Genomic DNA, 25,298 nt, shown 5'->3' on the forward strand with positions numbered 1-25,298 from the left:
GAGGAAGAGAAAAAAGTGTATCGAGTCCTGTGCATTGATTGCCATTCACATTTCTCTCTCTTTGTTTCTATCTTTTACACCGATCACTGTTTTATTTCGATGAGTATGCACACATTTTGTCATCGTGGTAATAATTCCAAGTTTCTTCAAGCAATTCGGTATCAACGTATTAAATTAAGCATCGTCAGTAAATTCAGAGAATCGAATTTGTATTTTAAATTTAAAAATACAAATTATGATAGATTCGAGAAGGAAGAGGTGAGAAACATGGTAGAGAAGAATAGACGAATTTTTTTTTGAGGGACGTTGGTGGACAGCGTCCTCGAGCGTTCCGTCGGTTTCTGTAATTGAGAAAAGTTGAGGACAGATAACCGTGCACGAGTAAGATGGATGGAGGAGAAAATGGCGTTTTGAAGATGTAACGAGAGTATCGGTGTAGTATCTTGTGCGTAAGCGGGATTAAATTGTTGTACAGATGAGCGATCTATTTTTAATTACCTTCTATTCCGAATGATTATTTCAGAAACGGAAATTGTAAGAATGTATACTCAAGAAGAATGTATCATCAAGAAGAATATACGATCGTAAACTATTTTTAAAAATCTACCATCCGTTTCCTAATTACATATTTAAAAATCTCTTGTAAATAAATTTACAAAATACCCGTGTAAAACGAGAATACTCAACAAGTAGAATCCAGGCAACAAATTGGGGAAAAAGTAAAAGATCGGAAACAGTGATTGTTACCGAATTACCCAAAGAATTACCCAATGTTCGAGAACGGATAAAAATACGGAGATCGGGGGGGTAAATAAACGAGTAAGTGAATAAGTGATTCGATCGATGAACGAGCATGAGAAAAACAGAGAAAAACGGGAGAGGAGGAGACAGATGCGAGAACGGGGGGAAGAGAAAGAAAGAAAAGAAGCATTGGATTGGCGCAGAGAATATATATATATATACATATGATAAGAAAATATGGAGCGAGAAAGGAGAAAGGTTGAAGGATAAAGGTTGAGGATGGCGGCGAACGGCATACAAAGGAAGCGGATCGCCTTTTTTTCGTGAACATGCAAAACGGTCTGAGGAGAGGGGGAGGGGAAAAGTGAAACGACCGACCACGTTGCTCCACGTTTTGGAACGTATCCTGATCGATTATGCAAATTTTCTCTCCACCGCGAGGTAAGAGGGTTCTCAGACACGGATGGCAAGACCGGTCACGCACTGCACGTCTACGGCTTTGAATTCGAATTATCAGGCTGGATGCCGAGCCAAAGTAACCCTTGTCTTTGAGTTTCGCTAAACTCCACTTTCCATAATATAACGTGAAGCACCAAGAGGGGAAGATAGCCGAAAGATATATATTTATACCTCGTATCTCGTGGCGACACCCGCGCTCTCCGCGGGTAAAATTGTTCGGCGAGATATTCGTCGTCTAAAAATTCCTACTCGAGTTTGGAGCGAAGGAAAAGGAGCATCGAAACGCCACAACGAATCGTATCAATGATTTCGAATTTATATCCCCTTTTTCTCGCTCATTTTCCCGTGGACGACGAGAAATCGTGGTTCGATTTCGACGCGAGGAGATTCGGCGCGAGCTCATCCAGCTTTGTAAACACGTGTACAGGGAAACGAGGAGGACGGTCCACTGTTCGTGATTGCACGAGATCGCAAATTACCGATATCAGGCCAATAAATGACGTCCTGCCCTCCATGCCTTCGATAATACGATTACGCGCGATATCGCGGGTAATCACGTGCACGATGAATCGATCTTTATTGAAAAAAAAAAAGGGAGAGGGAGGGGGAAAAGCGGAAAAATCATCCTGCAAATTGCGTTACGACACGATTGCGAAATCGACGAGGGAGAAAATATTTTTTTTTTCAGGAGGGGAATTAGCAGTAGATTGAACTCAATTAGAAGCGTCTCGCTGCGGTTATTAATTATATAAAATCGAAAATACGGGGAACGGGAATTAAATACTCGCGTGATATTGACTTGAATATTTCTATCCATTTTTATGTAACCGGAATCCGTCCCAATTTTGTCGCATAAACGGTTGTTGTGAAGACTCGTCCAAAAATATTCGATGTGGAATATCTTTTGTTACGTTTTGCATATTTTATTCGAAAAACATTAATGACTTATTATTATTATTAAAAATTCGAAATGTTCGAAGTATAATTATGATATTTGTAATAAGCTCTCCATTTCTTCATATTCATAAAAATTTTATTTTGCAGAAATATCCGTACTCTATTTCACGACATTACTATACTTGTCATCCTATGAAGATTAATTTTTAAGAAAGTTTTAAAAATATTCATAGATTTAAAAATTATTATACAAAAATCAGATGTATGGGTTTCAGATTCAGACGATATATTCTCGTCCAAAATTACATTTATAAAATACTGTAAAATACATAAAAAAAAAAAGGAAAATTACTCTCCAATAATACTTTCTTATAATCCAGAAAACACATGATCAAGAACACGTAAAAATGAGAGATCTTCTGCTCGGTCCTGGAAAGGACTTTACCGAAAAGAAGCAGCGGTAGTTTCAACGAGCGAGCAGAGTGAGAGCAGGTGGAGAAGGCAAAAGGAGCAGGAAAAAGATGAGGCGATAGCTGGGGGAGGGGGTGGGGGCGAGGAAGAAAAATGGATTTCGGGGGATCGAGAGGTCACGTGCTACGTTGTCAGGGGGTAAATGCAGCCCGGGGTCGAACCTTGTCAAGGGATTATCGATACACCTTTAACAATAAACGTAGTTAGACATAGGACGCGATGGACAGCTCGTAATCGGTCCACGATGAACTCTCTTCCCTTGAACTTGCGCTTCTCCACGGGAACACTGTGTATATATTTGTTCGTACGTCGTCGATGCTTTTAGGTTAACGTATCGGGTATAAAGGATATGGACGTGACGATGGTGCAGAGTTGCCACCACGGTGGTTGGACGTGAGGGAGGGGTGGATCATTGTTTTATTTCAATCGTGGCAGAGAGCGCACGGTATGCGAATGTATTTATTGGCCGAGAGGGTGTAAACAAATGTAAAGCCCCTCGAAATAATGATGATAAAAGCTTGGCTGTGATAATGATAACACAGATATTCGATATTGAATTAAAGATTAACGATTCAATTTTAAACGGGATCGGGTGGTAACGATGCTGATTCAACTTTATCTGTCATTGTGTTTAATGATGAATACCCACGCCTTGTAATTGACCGAATTTATTTTCACATTGACGATTTTGATTGACTTTCGGTGATAATGACGCGGAAATTATCGCGCGTTACGTTTCAAAGATTCGACGCATTGTTCGGGACGAGGATTAAATTTAGTGATTGAAGAAGGAGCGTGAATCATAAATTATACGTGATATATAATTTTGCAGTTTTCGCGAAAATTTATTAATTGTCAGAGGTGTTGGAGCACAGGTGTTGATGCGTATGATTATGCAACCTATCCCCGAGGACAGATACCTCGGCGCAATAGGGAATATGGAGTACGATATTGTCGAAACATCGGTACAAGAATGAAAATTGTAATTGATGAATCATATATTTGTGCGCGACAAGAGCGAAATATGACGTCAAATTTTTTGAAATTTTCAAATGATCGAACGAATGAAACTTTTAGCCAAAAATTCGATTTTCTATTAGGGCGACATAATATGACAGGAGATCGCACGAGAAATTTTTCCAAGAATTTTAACAATTCATTCTTGAAAAACAAATCAAATTCTTGGAACTTTCTATGAGTTATAGATTGAATGAACGAAAGCTTAATCTAATTTCTTTTTGTATCAGGAAGATATAATTTAAAAGGAGTGTTTACATTCACATATCTATCTGTCCTCATATTTAACTTTTTATCATTTTCCTTGCTGTTGCCGTCTTTTCAGAATATCAAATCATTTTTTCTCACAATTTATATAATTTAGATTTTTACTTCTTGCACGCTGATCTTCGATCACGAAAGCAGCTATTTTTTGAGCGATTTTTTATCATTTTTTTAATTTATTGAGAATTCACACATAGTATATTTATTACATGGAATATCTCGACTATTTTTAATAACATAGCATAATGTATTATATCAAATATTCGAAAAACATTACCTAAAATACTACTTACTTTGGGAACATAAAATAAAATAAAAGTTCAAATAAAAGTTAAATGATTCGATATTTATTTTTTTTGTATATTTACTTGCACAGAAGCGAAAAGGAATTATAAAAGTGAATGTCTTTTAAATGGAATTATACATTTCTTAATATATCAGCTAATATATTTTAGCATTCTCTGTAAAAAAATACTACTCATATATAGCAAAAAATTCATAGTTTAGAAAATAAATAAAATTAATTAAATATCTCTTAAACTAATGGTTTTTTTTTCTACTAATGGTCTTATACATTTTTATAGAGAATGTCAGGATGCATAAATTGGTGAATTAAAAAATATACATGGCTATTTGAAAAAACAAAACTAAGACTGTTAAATTTTTTATGAATCCACCTACGAAAAAACAAAGGCCGCCAGAATGTACACTTTTCAAAACCATTCAACTTTTATTCGAAGCATTCTTTGATATTACTAAGATATTATTAAGAATAAAGAAGATACTTAACAAAAAAGATTGAGATCAAAATTCCCCGAGCATTAGTAAAATTTTTGCCGAAAAACTCGATTGTGTATTAGGAGAACATGATATGACAAGAGGTCGACTTCTTAAAACTTTCTAATTTTTGCTATATCTTTTAAACTAATCGTTCTTCGCTATAAGTCGGTTAATACTTTTTTATAGGAAATTTTATGCACCATCGATTGGTGCATTAAAAAATACACGTTATCAGTAAACAAAATATATTTGAGCCTTTGAAAGTTTTTTATTGGTCAACCTATTAAAAAAATGAGAGCGCCAGAACATAGCCCTTTCGAAATCATTCAACTTTTATTCGAAACATTTTTTAATATTCTGAATAATAGACGAGATATTTAAAAAAAAGTATTACTGTCGAAAATCCCGGGACCGAAGAAAAATTTTTAGCCAAAAACTCGATTTTGTATTAGGAGAACATGATACGAGAGGAGGTATACCTCCTAATAATTTTTAATTTTTGCTATATCTCTTAAACTAATGGTTTTTTGCTATAAGTGGGTTAATACTTTTTTGTGGCAAATTTTATGCTCTATCGACTGGTGCATTAAAAAATACACGTTATCAGTAAAAAAAATATATTTGAGCCTGAAAGTTTTTTATTGGTCAACCTACTAAAAAAATGAGAGCGCCAGAACATAGCCCTTTCGAAACCATTCAACTTTTATTCGAAACATTTTTTAATATTCTGAATAATAGACGAGATATTTAAAAAAAAGTATTACTGTCGAAAATCCCGGGACCGAAGAAAAATTTTTGGCCAAAAACTCGATTTTGTATTAGGAGAACATGATACCATATGAGGTCGATAGTTTGAATTTTATAAATAGCTTTTTTTATATTTTTGCAGTTCCTGCTAATCTGGCTTCAAAAACTCGGTGAAAGGTATGTATAAAAGAGATAAGTTTAATATTAACTTTTAATATTAGATTTAAGTAAACTGTTAAAAAAATGACAAAAAATAAATTCCGCACATCCTTGGAAAGGTAAGCATCAAAGTCTGGAACAAGTAAGTACATAAAAGGTAAGTAAATTAAAAATACAAATTCCAAAAAATTCCAAACACTATGAATGAATGAAATTTTTGGCCAAAAATATTGATTTTGTATTAGGAGAACATAATACGATAGGAGGTCGATAGATTGAATTTTATAAATACCTTTTTTTATAATTTTGCAGTTCTTGCTGATCTGGCTGCAAAAAGTGGAAGAAAGGTAAGTATAAAAGAGGTACGTTTAATATTAACTTTTAATATTAGATTTAAGTAAACTGTTGAAAAAATGATAAAAAATAGATTCCACACATCCTCGGAAAGGTAAGTATCAAAATATGGAACAGGTAAGTACATAAAAGGTAAGTAAATTAAAAATAAAAATTCCAAAAAATTCCAAACATTTCGAACGAGTGAAATTTATGGCCAAAAATATCGATTTTGTATTAGGAGATCATGATACGTAAGGAGATAGACCTCCTCTCGTTTTTCTTCGGTCCCGGGATTTTAGAAAGTAATACTTTTTTTTAAATATCTCGTTTATTATTCAGAATATTAAAAAATGTTTCGAATAAAAGTTGAATGGTTTCGAAAGGGCTATGTTCTGGCGCTCTCATTTTTTTAGTAGGTTGACCAATAAAAAACTTTCAGGCTCAAATATATTTTTTTTACTGATAACGTGTATTTTTTAATGCACCAGTCGATAGAGCATAAAATTTGCCACAAAAAAGTATTAACCCACTTATAGCAAAAAACCATTAGTTTAAGAGATATAGCAAAAATTAAAAATTATTAGGAGGTATACCTCCTCTCGTATCATGTTCTCCTAATACAAAATCGAGTTTTTGGCCAAAAATTTTTCTTCGGTCCCGGGATTTTCGACAGTAATACTTTTTTTTAAATATCTCGTCTATTCTTCAGAATATTAAAAAATGTTTCAAATAAAAATTGATTGGTTTCGAAAGGGCCATATTCTGACGCTCTCATTTTTTTAGTAGGTTGACCAATAAAAAACTTTCAGGCTCAAATATATTTTTTTTACCGATAACGTGTATTTTTTAATGCACCAGTCGATAGAGCATAAAATTTGCCACAAAAAAGTATTAACCCACTTATAGCAAAAAACCATTAGTTTAAGAGATATAGCAAAAATTAAAAATTATTAGGAGGTATACCTCCTCTCGTATCATGTTCTCCTAATACAAAATCGAGTTTTTGGCCAAAAATTTTTCTTCGGTCCCGGGATTTTCGACAGTAATACTTTTTTTTAAATATCTCGTCTATTCTTCAGAATATTAAAAAATGTTTCGAATAAAAGTTGAATGGTTTCGAAAGGGCTATGTTCTGGCGCTCTCATTTTTTTAGTAGGTTGACCAATAAAAAACTTTCAGGCTCAAATATATTTTTTTTACTGATAACGTGTATTTTTTAATGCACCAGTCGATAGAGCATAAAATTTGCCACAAAAAAGTATTAACCCACTTATAGCAAAAAACCATTAGTTTAAGAGATATAGCAAAAATTAAAAATTATTAGGAGGTATACCTCCTCTCGTATCATGTTCTCCTAATACAAAATCGAGTTTTTGGCCAAAAATTTTTCTTCGGTCCCGGATTTTCGACAGTAATACTTTTTTTTAAATATCTCGTCTATTATTCAGAATATTAAAAAATGTTTCGAATAAAAGTTGAATGGTTTCGAAAGGGCTATGTTCTGGCGCTCTCATTTTTTTAGTAGGTTGACCAATAAAAAACTTTCAGGCTCAAATATATTTTTTTTACTGATAACGTGTATTTTTTAATGCACCAGTCGATAGAGCATAAAATTTGCCACAAAAAAGTATTAACCCACTTATAGCAAAAAACCATTAGTTTAAGAGATATAGCAAAAATTAAAAATTATTAGGAGGTATACCTCCTCTCGTATCATGTTCTCCTAATACAAAATCGAGTTTTTGGCCAAAAATTTTTCTTCGGTCCCGGGATTTTCGACAGTAATACTTTTTTTTAAATATCTCGTCTATTATTCAGAATATTAAAAAATGTTTCGAATAAAAGTTGAATGGTTTCGAAAGGGCTATGTTCTGGCGCTCTCATTTTTTTAGTAGGTTGACCAATAAAAAACTTTCAGGCTCAAATATATTTTTTTTACTGATAACGTGTATTTTTTAATGCACCAGTCGATAGAGCATAAAATTTGCCACAAAAAAGTATTAACCCACTTATAGCAAAAAACCATTAGTTTAAGAGATATAGCAAAAATTAAAAATTATTAGGAGGTATACCTCCTCTCGTATCATGTTCTCCTAATACAAAATCGAGTTTTTGGCCAAAAATTTTTCTTCGGTCCCGGGATTTTCGACAGTAATACTTTTTTTTAAATATCTCGTCTATTATTCAGAATATTAAAAAATGTTTCGAATAAAAGTTGAATGGTTTCGAAAGGGCTATGTTCTGGCGCTCTCATTTTTTTAGTAGGTTGACCAATAAAAAACTTTCAGGCTCAAATATATTTTTTTTACTGATAACGTGTATTTTTTAATGCACCAGTCGATAGAGCATAAAATTTGCCACAAAAAAGTATTAACCCACTTATAGCAAAAAACCATTAGTTTAAGAGATATAGCAAAAATTAAAAATTATTAGGAGGTATACCTCCTCTCGTATCATGTTCTCCTAATACAAAATCGAGTTTTTGGCCAAAAATTTTTCTTCGGTCCCGGCATTTTCGACAGTAATACTTTTTTTTAAATATCTCGTCTATTATTCAGAATATTAAAAAATGTTTCGAATAAAAGTTGAATGGCTTCGAAAGGGCTATGTTCTGGCGCTCTCATTTTTTTAGTAGGTTGACCAATAAAAAACTTTCAGGCTCAAATATATTTTTTTTACTGATAACGTGTATTTTTTAATGCACCAGTCGATAGAGCATAAAATTTGCCACAAAAAAGTATTAACCCACTTATAGCAAAAAACCATTAGTTTAAGAGATATAGCAAAAATTAAAAATTATTAGGAGGTATACCTCCTCTCGTATCATGTTCTCCTAATACAAAATCGAGTTTTTGGCCAAAAATTTTTCTTCGGTCCCGGGATTTTCGACAGTAATACTTTTTTTTAAATATCTCGTCTATTATTCAGAATATTAAAAAATGTTTCGAATAAAAGTTGAATGGTTTCGAAAGGGCTATGTCTGGCGCTCTCATTTTTTTAGTAGGTTGACCAATAAAAAACTTTCAGGCTCAAATATATTTTTTTTACTGATAACGTGTATTTTTTAATGCACCAGTCGATAGAGCATAAATTTGCCACAAAAAAGTATTAACCCACTTATAGCAAAAAACCATTAGTTTAAGAGATATAGCAAAAATTAAAAATTATTAGGAGGTATACCTCCTCTCGTATCATGTTCTCCTAATACAAAATCGAGTTTTTGGCCAAAAATTTTTCTTCGGTCCCGGGATTTTCGACAGTAATACTTTTTTTTAAATATCTCGTCTATTATTCAGAATATTAAAAAATGTTTCGAATAAAAGTTGAATGGTTTCGAAAGGGCTATGTTCTGGCGCTCTCATTTTTTTAGTAGGTTGACCAATAAAAAACTTTCAGGCTCAAATATATTTTTTTTACTGATAACGTGTATTTTTTAATGCACCAGTCGATAGAGCATAAAATTTGCCACAAAAAAGTATTAACCCACTTATAGCAAAAAACCATTAGTTTAAGAGATATAGCAAAAATTAAAAATTATTAGGAGGTATACCTCCTCTCGTATCATGTTCTCCTAATACAAAATCGAGTTTTTGGCCAAAAATTTTTCTTCGGTCCCGGATTTTCGACAGTAATACTTTTTTTTAAATATCTCGTCTATTATTCAGAATATTAAAAAATGTTTCGAATAAAAGTTGAATGGTTTCGAAAGGGCTATGTTCTGGCGCTCTCATTTTTTTAGTAGGTTGACCAATAAAAAACTTTCAGGCTCAAATATATTTTTTTTACTGATAACGTGTATTTTTTAATGCACCAGTCGATAGAGCATAAAATTTGCCACAAAAAAGTATTAACCCACTTATAGCAAAAAACCATTAGTTTAAGAGATATAGCAAAAATTAAAAATTATTAGGAGGTATACCTCCTCTCGTATCATGTTCTCCTAATACAAAATCGAGTTTTTGGCCAAAAATTTTTCTTCGGTCCCGGGATTTTCGACAGTAATACTTTTTTTTAAATATCTCGTCTATTATTCAGAATATTAAAAAATGTTTCGAATAAAAGTTGAATGGTTTCGAAAGGGCTATGTTCTGGCGCTCTCATTTTTTTAGTAGGTTGACCAATAAAAAACTTTCAGGCTCAAATATATTTTTTTTACTGATAACGTGTATTTTTTAATGCACCAGTCGATAGAGCATAAATTTGCCACAAAAAAGTATTAACCCACTTATAGCAAAAAACCATTAGTTTAAGAGATATAGCAAAAATTAAAAATTATTAGGAGGTATACCTCCTCTCGTATCATGTTCTCCTAATACAAAATCGAGTTTTTGGCCAAAAATTTTTCTTCGGTCCCGGGATTTTCGACAGTAATACTTTTTTTAAATATCTCGTCTATTATTCAGAATATTAAAAAATGTTTCGAATAAAAGTTGAATGGTTTCGAAAGGGCTATGTCTGGCGCTCTCATTTTTTTAGTAGGTTGACCAATAAAAAACTTTCAGGCTCAAATATATTTTTTTTACTGATAACGTGTATTTTTTAATGCACCAGTCGATAGAGCATAAAATTTGCCACAAAAAAGTATTAACCCACTTATAGCAAAAAACCATTAGTTTAAGAGATATAGCAAAAATTAAAAATTATTAGGAGGTATACCTCCTCTCGTATCATGTTCTCCTAATACAAAATCGAGTTTTTGGCCAAAAATTTTTCTTCGGTCCCGGGATTTTCGACAGTAATACTTTTTTTAAATATCTCGTCTATTATTCAGAATATTAAAAAATGTTTCGAATAAAAGTTGAATGGTTTCGAAAGGGCTATGTTCTGGCGCTCTCATTTTTTTAGTAGGTTGACCAATAAAAAACTTTCAGGCTCAAATATATTTTTTTTACTGATAACGTGTATTTTTTAATGCACCAGTCGATAGAGCATAAATTTGCCACAAAAAAGTATTAACCCACTTATAGCAAAAAACCATTAGTTTAAGAGATATAGCAAAAATTAAAATTATAGGAGGTATACCTCCTCTCGTATCATGTTCTCCTAATACAAAATCGAGTTTTTGGCCAAAAATTTTTCTTCGGTCCCGGCATTTTCGACAGTAATACTTTTTTTAAATATCTCGTCTATTATTCAGAATATTAAAAAATGTTTCGAATAAAAGTTGAATGGTTTCGAAAGGGCTATGTCTGGCGCTCTCATTTTTTTAGTAGGTTGACCAATAAAAAACTTTCAGGCTCAAATTATTTTTTTTACTGATAACGTGTATTTTTTAATGCACCATCGATAGAGCATAAATTTGCCACAAAAAAGTATTAACCCACTTATAGCAAAAAACCATTAGTTTAAGAGATATAGCAAAAATTAAAAATTATTAGGAGGTAACCTCCTCTCGTATCATGTTCTCCTAATACAAAATCGAGTTTTTGGCCAAAAATTTTTCTTCGGTCCCGGGATTTTCGGCAGTAATACCTTTTTTTAAATATCTCGTCTATTATTCAGAATATTAAAAAATGTTTCGAATAAAAGTTGAATGGTTTCGAAAGGGCTATGTCTGGCGCTCTCATTTTTTTAGTAGGTTGACCAATAAAAAACTTTCAGGCTCAAATTTATTTTTTTTACTGATAACGTGTATTTTTTAATGCACCAGTCGATAGAGCATAAATTTGCACAAAAAAGTATTAACCCACTTATAGCAAAAAACCATTAGTTTAAGAGATATAGCAAAAATTAAAAATTATTAGGAGGTATACCTCCTCTCGTATCATGTTCTCCTAATACAAAATCGAATTTTTGGCCAAAAATTTTTCTTCGGTCCCGGGATTTTCGACAGTAATACTTTTTTTAAATATCTCGTCTATTATTCAGAATATTAAAAAATGTTTCGAATAAAAGTTGAATGGTTTCGAAAGGGCTATGTTCTGGCGCTCTCATTTTTTTAGTAGGTTGACCAATAAAAAACTTTCAAGCTCAAATTTATTTTTTTTACTGATAACGTGTATTTTTTAATGCACCAATCGATGGAGCATAAATTTGCCACAAAAAAGTATTAACCCACTTATAGCAAAAAACCATTAGTTTAAGAGATATAGCAAAAATTAAAATTATTAGGAGGTAGACCTCCTCTCGTATCATGTTCTCCTAATACAAAATCGAGTTTTTGGCCAAAAATTTTTCTTCGGTCCCGGGATTTTCGGCAGTAATACCTTTTTTTAAATATCTCGTCTATTATTCAGAATATTAAAAAATGTTTCGAATAAAAGTTGAATGGTTTCGAAAGGGCTATGTCTGGCGCTCTCATTTTTTTAGTAGGTTGACCAATAAAAAACTTTCAGCTCAAATATATTTTTTTTACTGATAACGTGTATTTTTTAATGCACCAATCGATAGAGCATTAAATTTGCCACAAAAAAGTATTAACCCACTTATAGCAAAAAACCATTAGTTTAAGAGATATAGCAAAAATTAAAAATATTAGGAGGTAGACCTCCTCTCGTATCATGTTCTCCTAATACAAAATCGAGTTTTTGGCCAAAAATTTTTCTTCGGTCCCGGGATTTTCGGCAGTAATACCTTTTTTTAAATATCTCGTTTATTATTCAGAATATTAAAAAATGTTTCAAATAAAAGTTGAATGGTTTCGAAAGGGCTATGTCTGGCGCTCTCATTTTTTTAGTAGGTTGACCAATAAAAAACTTTCAAGCTCAAATTTATTTTTTTTACTGATAACGTGTATTTTTTAATGCACCAATCGATGGAGCGTTAAATTTGCTACAAAAAAGTATTAACCCACTTATAGCAAAAAACCATTAGTTTAAGAGATATAGCAAAAATTAAAAATATCAGGAGGTAGACCTCCTCTCGTATCATGTTCTCCTAATACAAAATCGAGTTTTTGGCCAAAAATTTTTCTTCGGTCCCGGGATTTTCGGCAGTAATACTTTTTTTAAATATCTCGTTTATTATTCAGAATATTAAAAAATGTTTCAAATAAAAGTTGAATGGTTTCGAAAGGGCTATGTCTGGCGCTCTCATTTTTTTAGTAGGTTGACCAATAAAAAACTTTCAAGCTCAAATTTATTTTTTTTACTGATAACGTGTATTTTTTAATGCACCAATCGATGGAGCGTTAAATTTGCTACAAAAAAGTATTAACCCACTTATAGCAAAAAACCATTAGTTTAAGAGATATAGCAAAAATTAAAAATTATCAGGAGGTAGACCTCCTCTCGTATCATGTTCTCCTAATACAAAATCGAGTTTTTGGCCAAAAATTTTTCTTCGGTCCCGGGATTTTCGGCAGTAATACTTTTTTTAAATATCTCGTTTATTATTCAGAATATTAAAAAATGTTTCAAATAAAAGTTGAATGGTTTCGAAAGGGCTATAGTCTGGCGCTCTCATTTTTTTAGTAGGTTGACCAATAAAAAACTTTCAAGCTCAAATTTATTTTTTTTACTGATAACGTGTATTTTTTAATGCACCAATCGATGGAGCGTTAAATTTGCTACAAAAAAGTATTAACCCACTTATAGCAAAAAACCATTAGTTTAAGAGATATAGCAAAAATTAAAATTATCAGGAGGTAGACCTCCTCTCGTATCATGTTCTCCTAATACAAAATCGATTTTTGGCCAAAAATTTTTCTTCGGTCCCGGGATTTTCGGCAGTAATACCTTTTTTTAAATATCTCGTTTATTATTCAGAATATTAAAAAATGTTTCAAATAAAAGTTGAATGGTTTCGAAAGGGCTATAGTCTGGCGCTCTCATTTTTTTAGTAGGTTGACCAATAAAAAACTTTCAAGCTCAAATTTATTTTTTTTACTGATAACGTGTATTTTTTAATGCACCAATCGATGGAGCGTAAATTTGCTACAAAAAAGTATTAACCCACTTATAGCAAAAAACCATTAGTTTAAGAGATATAGCAAAAATTAAAAGTATCAGGAGGTAGACCTCCTCTCGTATCATGTTCTCCTAATACAAAATCGAGTTTTTGGCCAAAAATTTTTCTTCGGTCCCGGGATTTTCGGCAGTAATACCTTTTTTTAAATATCTCGTTTATTATTCAGAATATTAAAAAATGTTTCAAATAAAAGTTGAATGGTTTCGAAAGGGCTATAGTCTGGCGCTCTCATTTTTTTAGTAGGTTGACCAATAAAAAACTTTCAAGCTCAAATTTATTTTTTTTACTGATAACGTGTATTTTTTAATGCACCAATCGATGGAGCGTTAAATTTGCTACAAAAAAGTATTAACCCACTTATAGCAAAAAACCATTAGTTTAAGAGATATAGCAAAAATTAAAATATCAGGAGGTAACCTCCTCTCGTATCATGTTCTCCTAATACAAAATCGAGTTTTTGGCCAAAAATTTTTCTTCGGTCCCGGGATTTTCGGCAGTAATACCTTTTTTTAAATATCTCGTTTATTATTCAGAATATTAAAAAATGTTTCAAATAAAAGTTGAATGGTTTCGAAAGGGCTATAGTCTGGCGCTCTCATTTTTTTAGTAGGTTGACCAATAAAAAACTTTCAAGCTCAAATTTATTTTTTTTACTGATAACGTGTATTTTTTAATGCACCAATCGATGGAGCGTTAAATTTGCTACAAAAAAGTATTAACCCACTTATAGCAAAAAACCATTAGTTTAAGAGATATAGCAAAAATTAGAAAGTATCAGGAGGTAGACCTCCTCTCGTATCATGTTCTCCTAATACAAAATCGAATTTTTGGCCAAAAATTTTTCTTCGGTCCCGGGATTTTCGGCAGCAATACCTTTTTTTAAATATCTCGTTTATTATTCAGAATATTAAAAAATGTTTCAAATAAAAGTTGAATGGTTTCGAAAGGGCTATAGTCTGGCGCTCTCATTTTTTTAGTAGGTTGACCAATAAAAAACTTTCAAGCTCAAATTTATTTTTTTTACTGATAACGTGTATTTTTTAATGCACCAATCGATGGAGCGTTAAATTTGCTACAAAAAAGTATTAACCCACTTATAGCAAAAAACCATTAGTTTAAGAGATATAGCAAAAATTAGAAAGTATCAGGAGGTAGACCTCCTCTCGTATCATGTTCTCCTAATACAAAATCGAATTTTTGGCCAAAAATTTTTCTTCGGTCCCGGGATTTTCGGCAGCAATACCTTTTTTTAAATATCTCGTTTATTATTCAGAATATTAAAAAATGTTTCAAATAAAAGTTGAATGGTTTCGAAAGGGCTATAGTCTGGCGCTCTCATTTTTTTAGTAGGTTGACCAATAAAAAACTTTCAAGCTCAAATTTATTTTTTTTACTGATAACGTGTATTTTTTAATGCACCAATCGATGGAGCGTTAAATTTGCTACAAAAAAGTATTAACCCACTTATAGCAAAAAACCATTAGTTTAAGAGATATAGCAAAAATTAGAAAGTATCAGGAGGTAGACCTCCTCTCGTATCATGTTCTCCTAATACAAAATCGAATTTTTGGCCAAAAATTTTTCTTCGGTCCCGGGATTTTCGGCAGCAATACCTTTTTTTAAATATCTCGTTTATTATTCAGAATATTAAAAAATGTTTCAAATAAAAGTTGAATGGTTTCGAAAGGGCTATAGTCTGGCGCTCTCATTTTTTTAGTAGGTTGACCAATAAAAAACTTTCAAGCTCAAATTTATTTTTTTTACTGATAACGTGTATTTTTTAATGCACCAATCGATGGAGCGTTAAATTTGCTACAAAAAAGTATTAACCCACTTATAGCAAAAAACCATTAGTTTAAGAGATATAGCAAAAATTAGAAAGTATCAGGAGGTAGACCTCCTCTCGTATCATGTTCTCCTAATACAAAATCGAATTTTTGGCCAAAAATTTTTCTTCGGTCCCGGGATTTTCGGCAGCAATACCTTTTTTTAAATATCTCGTTTATTATTCAGAATATTAAAAAATGTTTCAAATAAAAGTTGAATGGTTTCGAAAGGGCTATAGTCTGGCGCTCTCATTTTTTTAGTAGGTTGACCAATAAAAAACTTTCAAGCTCAAATTTATTTTTTTTACTGATAACGTGTATTTTTTAATGCACCAATCGATGGAGCGTTAAATTTGCTACAAAAAAGTATTAACCCACTTATAGCAAAAAACCATTAGTTTAAGAGATATAGCAAAAATTAGAAAGTATCAGGAGGTAGACCTCCTCTCGTATCATGTTCTCCTAATACAAAATCGAATTTTTGGCCAAAAATTTTTCTTCGGTCCCGGGATTTTCGGCAGCAATACCTTTTTTTAAATATCTCGTTTATTATTCAGAATATTAAAAAATGTTTCAAATAAAAGTTGAATGGTTTCGAAAGGGCTATAGTCTGGCGCTCTCATTTTTTTAGTAGGTTGACCAATAAAAAACTTTCAAGCTCAAATTTATTTTTTTTACTGATAACGTGTATTTTTTAATGCACCAATCGATGGAGCGTTAAATTTGCTACAAAAAAGTATTAACCCACTTATAGCAAAAAACCATTAGTTTAAGAGATATAGCAAAAATTAGAAAGTATCAGGAGGTAGACCTCCTCTCGTATCATGTTCTCCTAATACAAAATCGAATTTTTGGCCAAAAATTTTTCTTCGGTCCCGGGATTTTCGGCAGCAATACCTTTTTTTAAATATCTCGTTTATTATTCAGAATATTAAAAAATGTTTCAAATAAAAGTTGAATGGTTTCGAAAGGGCTATAGTCTGGCGCTCTCATTTTTTTAGTAGGTTGACCAATAAAAAACTTTCAAGCTCAAATTTATTTTTTTTACTGATAACGTGTATTTTTTAATGCACCAATCGATGGAGCGTTAAATTTGCTACAAAAAAGTATTAACCCACTTATAGCAAAAAACCATTAGTTTAAGAGATATAGCAAAAATTAGAAAGTATCAGGAGGTAGACCTCCTCTCGTATCATGTTCTCCTAATACAAAATCGAATTTTTGGCCAAAAATTTTTCTTCGGTCCCGGGATTTTCGGCAGCAATACCTTTTTTTAAATATCTCGTTTATTATTCAGAATATTAAAAAATGTTTCAAATAAAAGTTGAATGGTTTCGAAAGGGCTATAGTCTGGCGCTCTCATTTTTTTAGTAGGTTGACCAATAAAAAACTTTCAAGCTCAAATTTATTTTTTTTACTGATAACGTGTATTTTTTAATGCACCAATCGATGGAGCGTTAAATTTGCTACAAAAAAGTATTAACCCACTTATAGCAAAAAACCATTAGTTTAAGAGATATAGCAAAAATTAGAAAGTATCAGGAGGTAGACCTCCTCTCGTATCATGTTCTCCTAATACAAAATCGAATTTTTGGCCAAAAATTTTTCTTCGGTCCCGGGATTTTCGGCAGCAATACCTTTTTTTAAATATCTCGTTTATTATTCAGAATATTAAAAAATGTTTCAAATAAAAGTTGAATGGTTTCGAAAGGGCTATAGTCTGGCGCTCTCATTTTTTTAGTAGGTTGACCAATAAAAAACTTTCAAGCTCAAATTTATTTTTTTTACTGATAACGTGTATTTTTTAATGCACCAATCGATGGAGCGTTAAATTTGCTACAAAAAAGTATTAACCCACTTATAGCAAAAAACCATTAGTTTAAGAGATATAGCAAAAATTAGAAAGTATCAGGAGGTAGACCTCCTCTCGTATCATGTTCTCCTAATACAAAATCGAATTTTTGGCCAAAAATTTTTCTTCGGTCCCGGGATTTTCGGCAGCAATACCTTTTTTTAAATATCTCGTTTATTATTCAGAATATTAAAAAATGTTTCAAATAAAAGTTGAATGGTTTCGAAAGGGCTATAGTCTGGCGCTCTCATTTTTTTAGTAGGTTGACCAATAAAAAACTTTCAAGCTCAAATTTATTTTTTTTACTGATAACGTGTATTTTTTAATGCACCAATCGATGGAGCGTTAAATTTGCTACAAAAAAGTATTAACCCACTTATAGCAAAAAACCATTAGTTTAAGAGATATAGCAAAAATTAGAAAGTATCAGGAGGTAGACCTCCTCTCGTATCATGTTCTCCTAATACAAAATCGAATTTTTGGCCAAAAATTTTTCTTCGGTCCCGGGATTTTCGGCAGCAATACCTTTTTTTAAATATCTCGTTTATTATTCAGAATATTAAAAAATGTTTCAAATAAAAGTTGAATGGTTTCGAAAGGGCTATAGTCTGGCGCTCTCATTTTTTTAGTAGGTTGACCAATAAAAAACTTTCAAGCTCAAATTTATTTTTTTTACTGATAACGTGTATTTTTTAATGCACCAATCGATGGAGCGTTAAATTTGCTACAAAAAAGTATTAACCCACTTATAGCAAAAAACCATTAGTTTAAGAGATATAGCAAAAATTAGAAAGTATCAGGAGGTAGACCTCCTCTCGTATCATGTTCTCCTAATACAAAATCGAATTTTTGGCCAAAAATTTTTCTTCGGTCCCGGGATTTTCGGCAGCAATACCTTTTTTTAAATATCTCGTTTATTATTCAGAATATTAAAAAATGTTTCAAATAAAAGTTGAATGGTTTCGAAAGGGCTATAGTCTGGCGCTCTCATTTTTTTAGTAGGTTGACCAATAAAAAACTTTCAAGCTCAAATTTATTTTTTTTACTGATAACGTGTATTTTTTAATGCACCAATCGATGGAGCGTTAAATTTGCTACAAAAAAGTATTAACCCACTTATAGCAAAAAACCATTAGTTTAAGAGATATAGCAAAAATTAGAAAGTATCAGGAGGTAGACCTCCTCTCGTATCATGTTCTCCTAATACAAAATCGAATTTTTGGCCAAAAATTTTTCTTCGGTCCCGGGATTTTCGGCAGCAATACCTTTTTTTAAATATCTCGTTTATTATTCAGAATATTAAAAAATGTTTCAAATAAAAGTTGAATGGTTTCGAAAGGGCTATAGTCTGGCGCTCTCATTTTTTTAGTAGGTTGACCAATAAAAAACTTTCAAGCTCAAATTTATTTTTTTTACTGATAACGTGTATTTTTTAATGCACCAATCGATGGAGCGTTAAATTTGCTACAAAAAAGTATTAACCCACTTATAGCAAAAAACCATTAGTTTAAGAGATATAGCAAAAATTAAAATATCAGGAGGTAGACCTCCTCTCGTATCATGTTCTCCTAATACAAAATCGATTTTTGGCCAAAAATTTTTCTTCGGTCCCGGGATTTTCGGCAGAATACCTTTTTTTAAATATCTCGTTTATTATTCAGAATATTAAAAAATGTTTCAAATAAAAGTTGAATGGTTTCGAAAGGGCTATAGTCTGGCGCTCTCATTTTTTTAGTAGGTTGACCAATAAAAAACTTTCAAGCTCAAATTTATTTTTTTTACTGATAACGTGTATTTTTTAATGCACCAATCGATGGAGCGTTAAATTTGCTACAAAAAAGTATTAACCCACTTATAGCAAAAAACCATTAGTTTAAGAGATATAGCAAAAATTAAAATTATAGGAGGTAACCTCCTCTCGTATCATGTTCTCCTAATACAAAATCGAGTTTTTGGCCAAAAATTTTTCTTCGGTCCCGGGATTTTCGACAGTAATACTTTTTTTAAATATCTCGTTTATTATTCAGAATATTAAAAAATGTTTCAATAAAAGTTGAATGGTTTCGAAAGGGCTATGTCTGGCGCTCTCATTTTTTTAGTAGGTTGACCAATAAAAAACTTTCAGGCTCAAATTATTTTTTTTACTGATAACGTGTATTTTTTAATGCATCAGTCGATAGAGCATAAAATTTGCCACAAAAAAGTATTAACCCACTTATAGCAAAAAACCATTAGTTTAAGAGATATAGCAAAAATTAAAAATTATTAGGAGGTATACCTCCTCTCGTATCATGTTCTCCTAATACAAAATCGAGTTTTTGGCGAAAAATTTCAGTTGTTCAAAATGTTTGAAATTTTTTGGAATTTTTATTTTTAATTTAATTACCTTTTATGTACTTACCTGTTCCATACTTACCTTTCCAAAGATGTTCTGAATCTATTTTTTAACTTTTTTTTCAACAGTTTACTTATATCTAATATTAAAAAGTAATATACTTACCAGTTGTGTGCCTATCTTTACCCACTTTTTAAAGCCAGATCAGCAGGAACTGCAAAAATAAAAAAAATGATTATTATAAAATTTACTCTATCGTCCTTCTATCGTATCATGTTCTCCTGATACAAAATTAAGTTTTTATGTAAAAATTATTCTTCGATCGCGGAAATTTCGACGTTAACACTTTTTCTTAAATATCTCATTTATTATTCAGAATATTAAAAAATGTTTCAAATAAAGATTGAATGTATAGTAAAGATAATTCTAAGTAAATATATTCAGTATAATTTTATTCATTAAAATTTGAATAAAGAGCTTCTCAAGCACTTTATTTTTTTTTACTGATAACATGTATTTTTTAAAGCATCAATCGAGAGGGCACAAAATTTCTTATAAAAAATACATTACATATAAATTTTATGCTCCATCGATTGCTTTAAAAAATACACGTTATCAGTAAAAAAAATATATTTGAGCCTGAAAGTTTTTTATTGGTCAACCTACTAAAAAAATGAGAGCGCCAGAACATAGCCCTTTCGAAGCCATTCAACTTTTATTCGAAACATTTTTTAATATTCTGAATAATAGACGAGATATTTAAAAAAAAGTATTACTGTCGAAAATGCCGGGACCGAAGAAAAATTTTTGGCCAAAAACTCGATTTTGTATTAGGAGAACATGATACGAGAGGAGGTATACCTCCTAATAATTTTTAATTTTTGCTATATCTCTTAAACTAATGGTTTTTTGCTATAAGTGGGTTAATACTTTTTTGTGGCAAATTTTATGCTCTATCGACTGGTGCATGAAAAAATACACTTTATCAGTAAAAAAAATATATTTGAGCCTGAAAGTTTTTTATCGGTCAACCTACTAAAAAAATGAGAGCGCCAGAACATAGCCCTTTCGAAACCATTCAACTTTTATTCGAAACATTTTTTAATATTCTGAATAATAGACGAGATATTTAAAAAAAAGTATTACTGTCGAAAATCCCGGGACCGAAGAAAAATTTTTGGCCAAAAACTCGATTTTGTATTAGGAGAACATGATACGAGAGGAGGTATACCTCCTAATAATTTTTAATTTTTGCTATATCTCTTAAACTAATGGTTTTTTGCTATAAGTGGGTTAATACTTTTTTGTGGCAAATTTTATGCTCTATCGACTGGTGCATTAAAAAATACACGTTATCGGTAAAAAAAATATATTTGAGCCTGAAAGTTTTTTATTGGTCAACCTACTAAAAAAATGAGAGCGCCAGAATATAGCCCTTTCGAAACCATTCAACTTTTATTCGAAACATTTTTTAATATTCTGAATAATAGACGAGATATTTAAAAAAAAGTATTACTGTCGAAAATCCCGGGACCGAAGAAAAATTTTTGGCCAAAAACTCGATTTTGTATTAGGAGAACATGATACGAGAGGAGGTATACCTCCTAATAATTTTTAATTTTTGCTATATCTCTTAAACTAATGGTTTTTTGCTATAAGTGGGTTAATACTTTTTTGTGGCAAATTTTATGCTCTATCGACTGGTGCATTAAAAAATACACGTTATCAGTAAAAAAAATATATTTGAGCCTGAAAGTTTTTTATTGGTTAACCTACTAAAAAAATGAGAGCGCCAGAACACAGCCCTTTCGAAACCATTCAACTTTTATTCGAAACATTTTTTAATATTCTGAATAATAGACGAGATATTTAAAAAAAAGTATTACTGTCGAAAATCCCGGGACCGAAGAAAAATTTTTGGCCAAAAACTCGATTTTGTATTAGGAGAACATGATACGAGAGGAGGTATACCTCCTAATAATTTTTAATTTTTGCTATATCTCTTAAACTAATGGTTTTTTGCTATAAGTGGGTTAATACTTTTTTGTGGCAAATTTTATGCTCTATCGACTGGTGCATTAAAAAATACACGTTATCGGTAAAAAAAATATATTTGAGCCTGAAAGTTTTTTATTGGTCAACCTACTAAAAAAATGAGAGCGTCAGAATATAGCCCTTTCGAAGCCATTCAACTTTTATTCGAAACATTTTTTAATATTCTGAATAATAGACGAGATATTTAACAAAAAGTATTAATGTCGAAATTCCCGCGATCGAAGAAAAATTTTTGGCCAAAAACTTGATTTTGTATTAGGAGAACATGATACGATAAGAGATCGATCTCCTAAAAATTTTTAATTTTTGCTATATCTTTTAAACTAATAGTTTTTCACTGTAAGTGAATTAATACTTTTTTATAGGAAATTTTATGCTCTATCGATTAGTTCTTTAATAAATACACGTTATCAGTAAAAAAAATAATGTCGTTCTTGAAATGTTCTTTATTGGTCATCGTACTAAAAAAAGGAGAGCGTCAGGATGTAGCTCTTTCGATACCGTTCATTTTTTATTTGAAACATTTTTTAATATTCTGAATAATAAGCGAGATATTTAACAAAAAGTATTAGTATCGATATTCCCGCGATCGAAGAAGAATTTTTGGCCAAAAATTCGATTTTGTATTAGGAGAACATAATATAATAGAAGGTTGCTCGAGAAATTTTTCCGAGAAATGACAAATTCTCGGAATCCCTAATTAAAAATTCTTGAAAATTTTCAATTGAATTTCATCCGTACGAAATTTTTGCTCGAAAATTTCGTTAAATTTTGTATTAGGAGGACATAATATAACAGAAGGTCGTTTAAAAAATTTTTCCAAGAATTGTAACAATTCTTGAAAATGATGTCAAATTCTTGGAATTTTCTATGAATTATTATTCAATAGAGGATAGTTTAGTTTAATTTCCCTTTGCATCAGAGAAATATAATTTAAAAGATGTTTTTTTACATCTTTATCATATAGATTTGTCATTCCCATATTCAATTGTTTTACCATTTCCTTTAATGCTCGCATTTTTTAGAGCTTTAAAACATTTTTTTTCACATTTTACATAAATCTAGGTATTTACTACTCCCATATATAGCCTCATCGTACAATTTACGAAGGAATAAATTTTTATTCGAAAAAAGATTTGTAATTCATAACAGAGAATCAGAGGTTACGATTGAAAACTAAAATTCGAAATGTAAACGTATAATAGCGTTAAAATGGATCGATGACATTTTTATTAGATCTATAGACGATATTATTTGGGGAAAAAAATTCGACGAAGCGAAACGAACATATCACGCGCAATAATTTTACTCCTGTTTAGAATTACTCGAATTATATATAATATAAATTCATCTACTAAATCAAAATTATGAGAAGCAATAGCAGTCTAATAATAATTATCAAATTTCATTGACCAGACGCAGACAAATAACAACAATAAGAAATGAAAAACGAATGTACATTTTTTTTAAAACATTCTTCTCCGCATTCTTTCTCACTTTGTCACACTTTGTTAAAAAAAAATTACCGCAGAAGCAAGCATCCACGCAGCTATAAAAATCGACCTGGTTTCCTCCCACCCTTAACTAATGCCTCTTCCTTTGTCTCTGTCCAAACTTCTTATCAATTTCGACTATACACCCACCCCTTTCGATATCAACCAACACCCATTACCGATGAGTCGAATCATCAACGTAATCGAGCGAATCCACGATACGATGTATCACCGACGACACATATAAAGAATCACCCAATTATTTATAAGAAGTAATGAATTTTTCCCCTTTTTATCTTCGAAACGAAATAAGATACAGACAGAATTCGCTCGAGTTTATAGCTACTTCTCTCCTTCATAAACATATCGTACAAATAAATAAATTTTACCTCCATACAATTTCGAGGTATCATCCCGAACATAGTCTCGTTTAGATTTTTCGCTTTAAAATTTTCAAAATTAATCGAAACTCGCTGTATCGATAGTTGATACAGAGTTCTTTATTTTTCAGGGAAGGAAAAAACTCATATCAACGATATATATATATATATCGAAAAGCAAACACGATACTTTCATTTCCATAATCGTAAACTCTTCTTATTTTTCTTTTCGTGTATTAAAGTGTGTTCTCGATTCTCGAGCACGGTCGCGAAACGATCGTTTTACGCTGAATATCGGGGAAAAGAAGCTTGGTAGGCTCACGATTCCCTTATGTAGCTACACAGGAATCACGTGTGATATCACGTCGATGTCGTTCCCTTTCGCAAAGACATCGTTACCTTTCGCTTCCGTGTCGGGAATACCCGCGGAATACCCGGGTTCCGTGACACGAATACAAGTGCCTGCAGGGGGGGGGGGAGGAGGTTGGCGAAAGGAGGAAGGCGACGAGGAGGAAGACGATGGACCAAGGGGTGGTAGCAGCGGCCTGGCTTCGATTCCATCTTTGCCGCAACGGGGGCAACGTCGACAAATAGGTAAGCCGCGGATCGTCTCCCACGTCCCCGTGATCCAGAGTAACGATTTACGCACGTGTCATGCGAACGAAGACTAACGAGCACGTGTCACGTGTTTCTTAGTCGGTGGGATCTCGAGCGGTAAATTTACGACGGTCTTGGCTCTGTCTTGGCCGGTTCTGGCTTGGTAATGGTGAATATCCACGAGAGGGTAAGAGTCACGAGAGGGGGAAACGAAGGAGAAGCTGTACAAAGGGGATGGGATCGGAGTAATTGCGATAATGGGGCACGGTAGTTTAGTACGCGCCATGTTTTATCCCTCGAATAATAAATTTACGATGATCGGTCGGATAATGAGATAAATACAAGGTGCAAGGTGTTCACGAAAAGGGAACGAAATGAATAATTGGTGAGGGAGAGAGAGAAAAAGAGAGAAGAATGATTTCGAATAATAAATTTACAAATTTGGTCGATAATTAAGATGACTGTCGTTAGAAGAGGAAAGAAATGGAGGGATGGAAAGAGGAGGACAGACGGAATGTCGATGCACGAATAATTGCACTCGAAGGATGATCGAGGAGGTGCGAGGCTACGTCAGCCAATGGTTGGCCCAATTCCTTTCTGTCTGGGATCGATGGCCAACCGGTCAGCTCGAGAAGGACGATCTTACAGCGCGTCTACTTAACCGTTGCTCGGTCACGTTCCACAAAATCAACGTCCCCCTTCTACTCTTCCTCTCTTTCCACCCTCTTTTCTTTTTCTTTCGTTTCCTTGGAAAAGGATAAACAAGGGTAGCCGGAAGAAGCTCGACGAAACCGAACGAAACCGAGGAGGAGGAATCGATTGATATTTTCATCGACGAGGCGGGTTTGTTTCGAACAACCCTCTGGCCGTGCCCCTTTTATCGATAGTTCGGCCGGTTTGACGTTGACGGCTCGTCGTTGGATAGCCGGCTCGATCCGATTTTTCGCCATCCAAAGCGCGTGGACAGAAAGACAGACAAGC

The sequence above is a fragment of the Apis mellifera genome, linkage group LG6 (genome assembly GCF_003254395.2).
Source record: "Apis mellifera strain DH4 linkage group LG6, Amel_HAv3.1, whole genome shotgun sequence".
Lineage (NCBI taxonomy): Eukaryota > Metazoa > Arthropoda > Insecta > Hymenoptera > Apidae > Apis > Apis mellifera.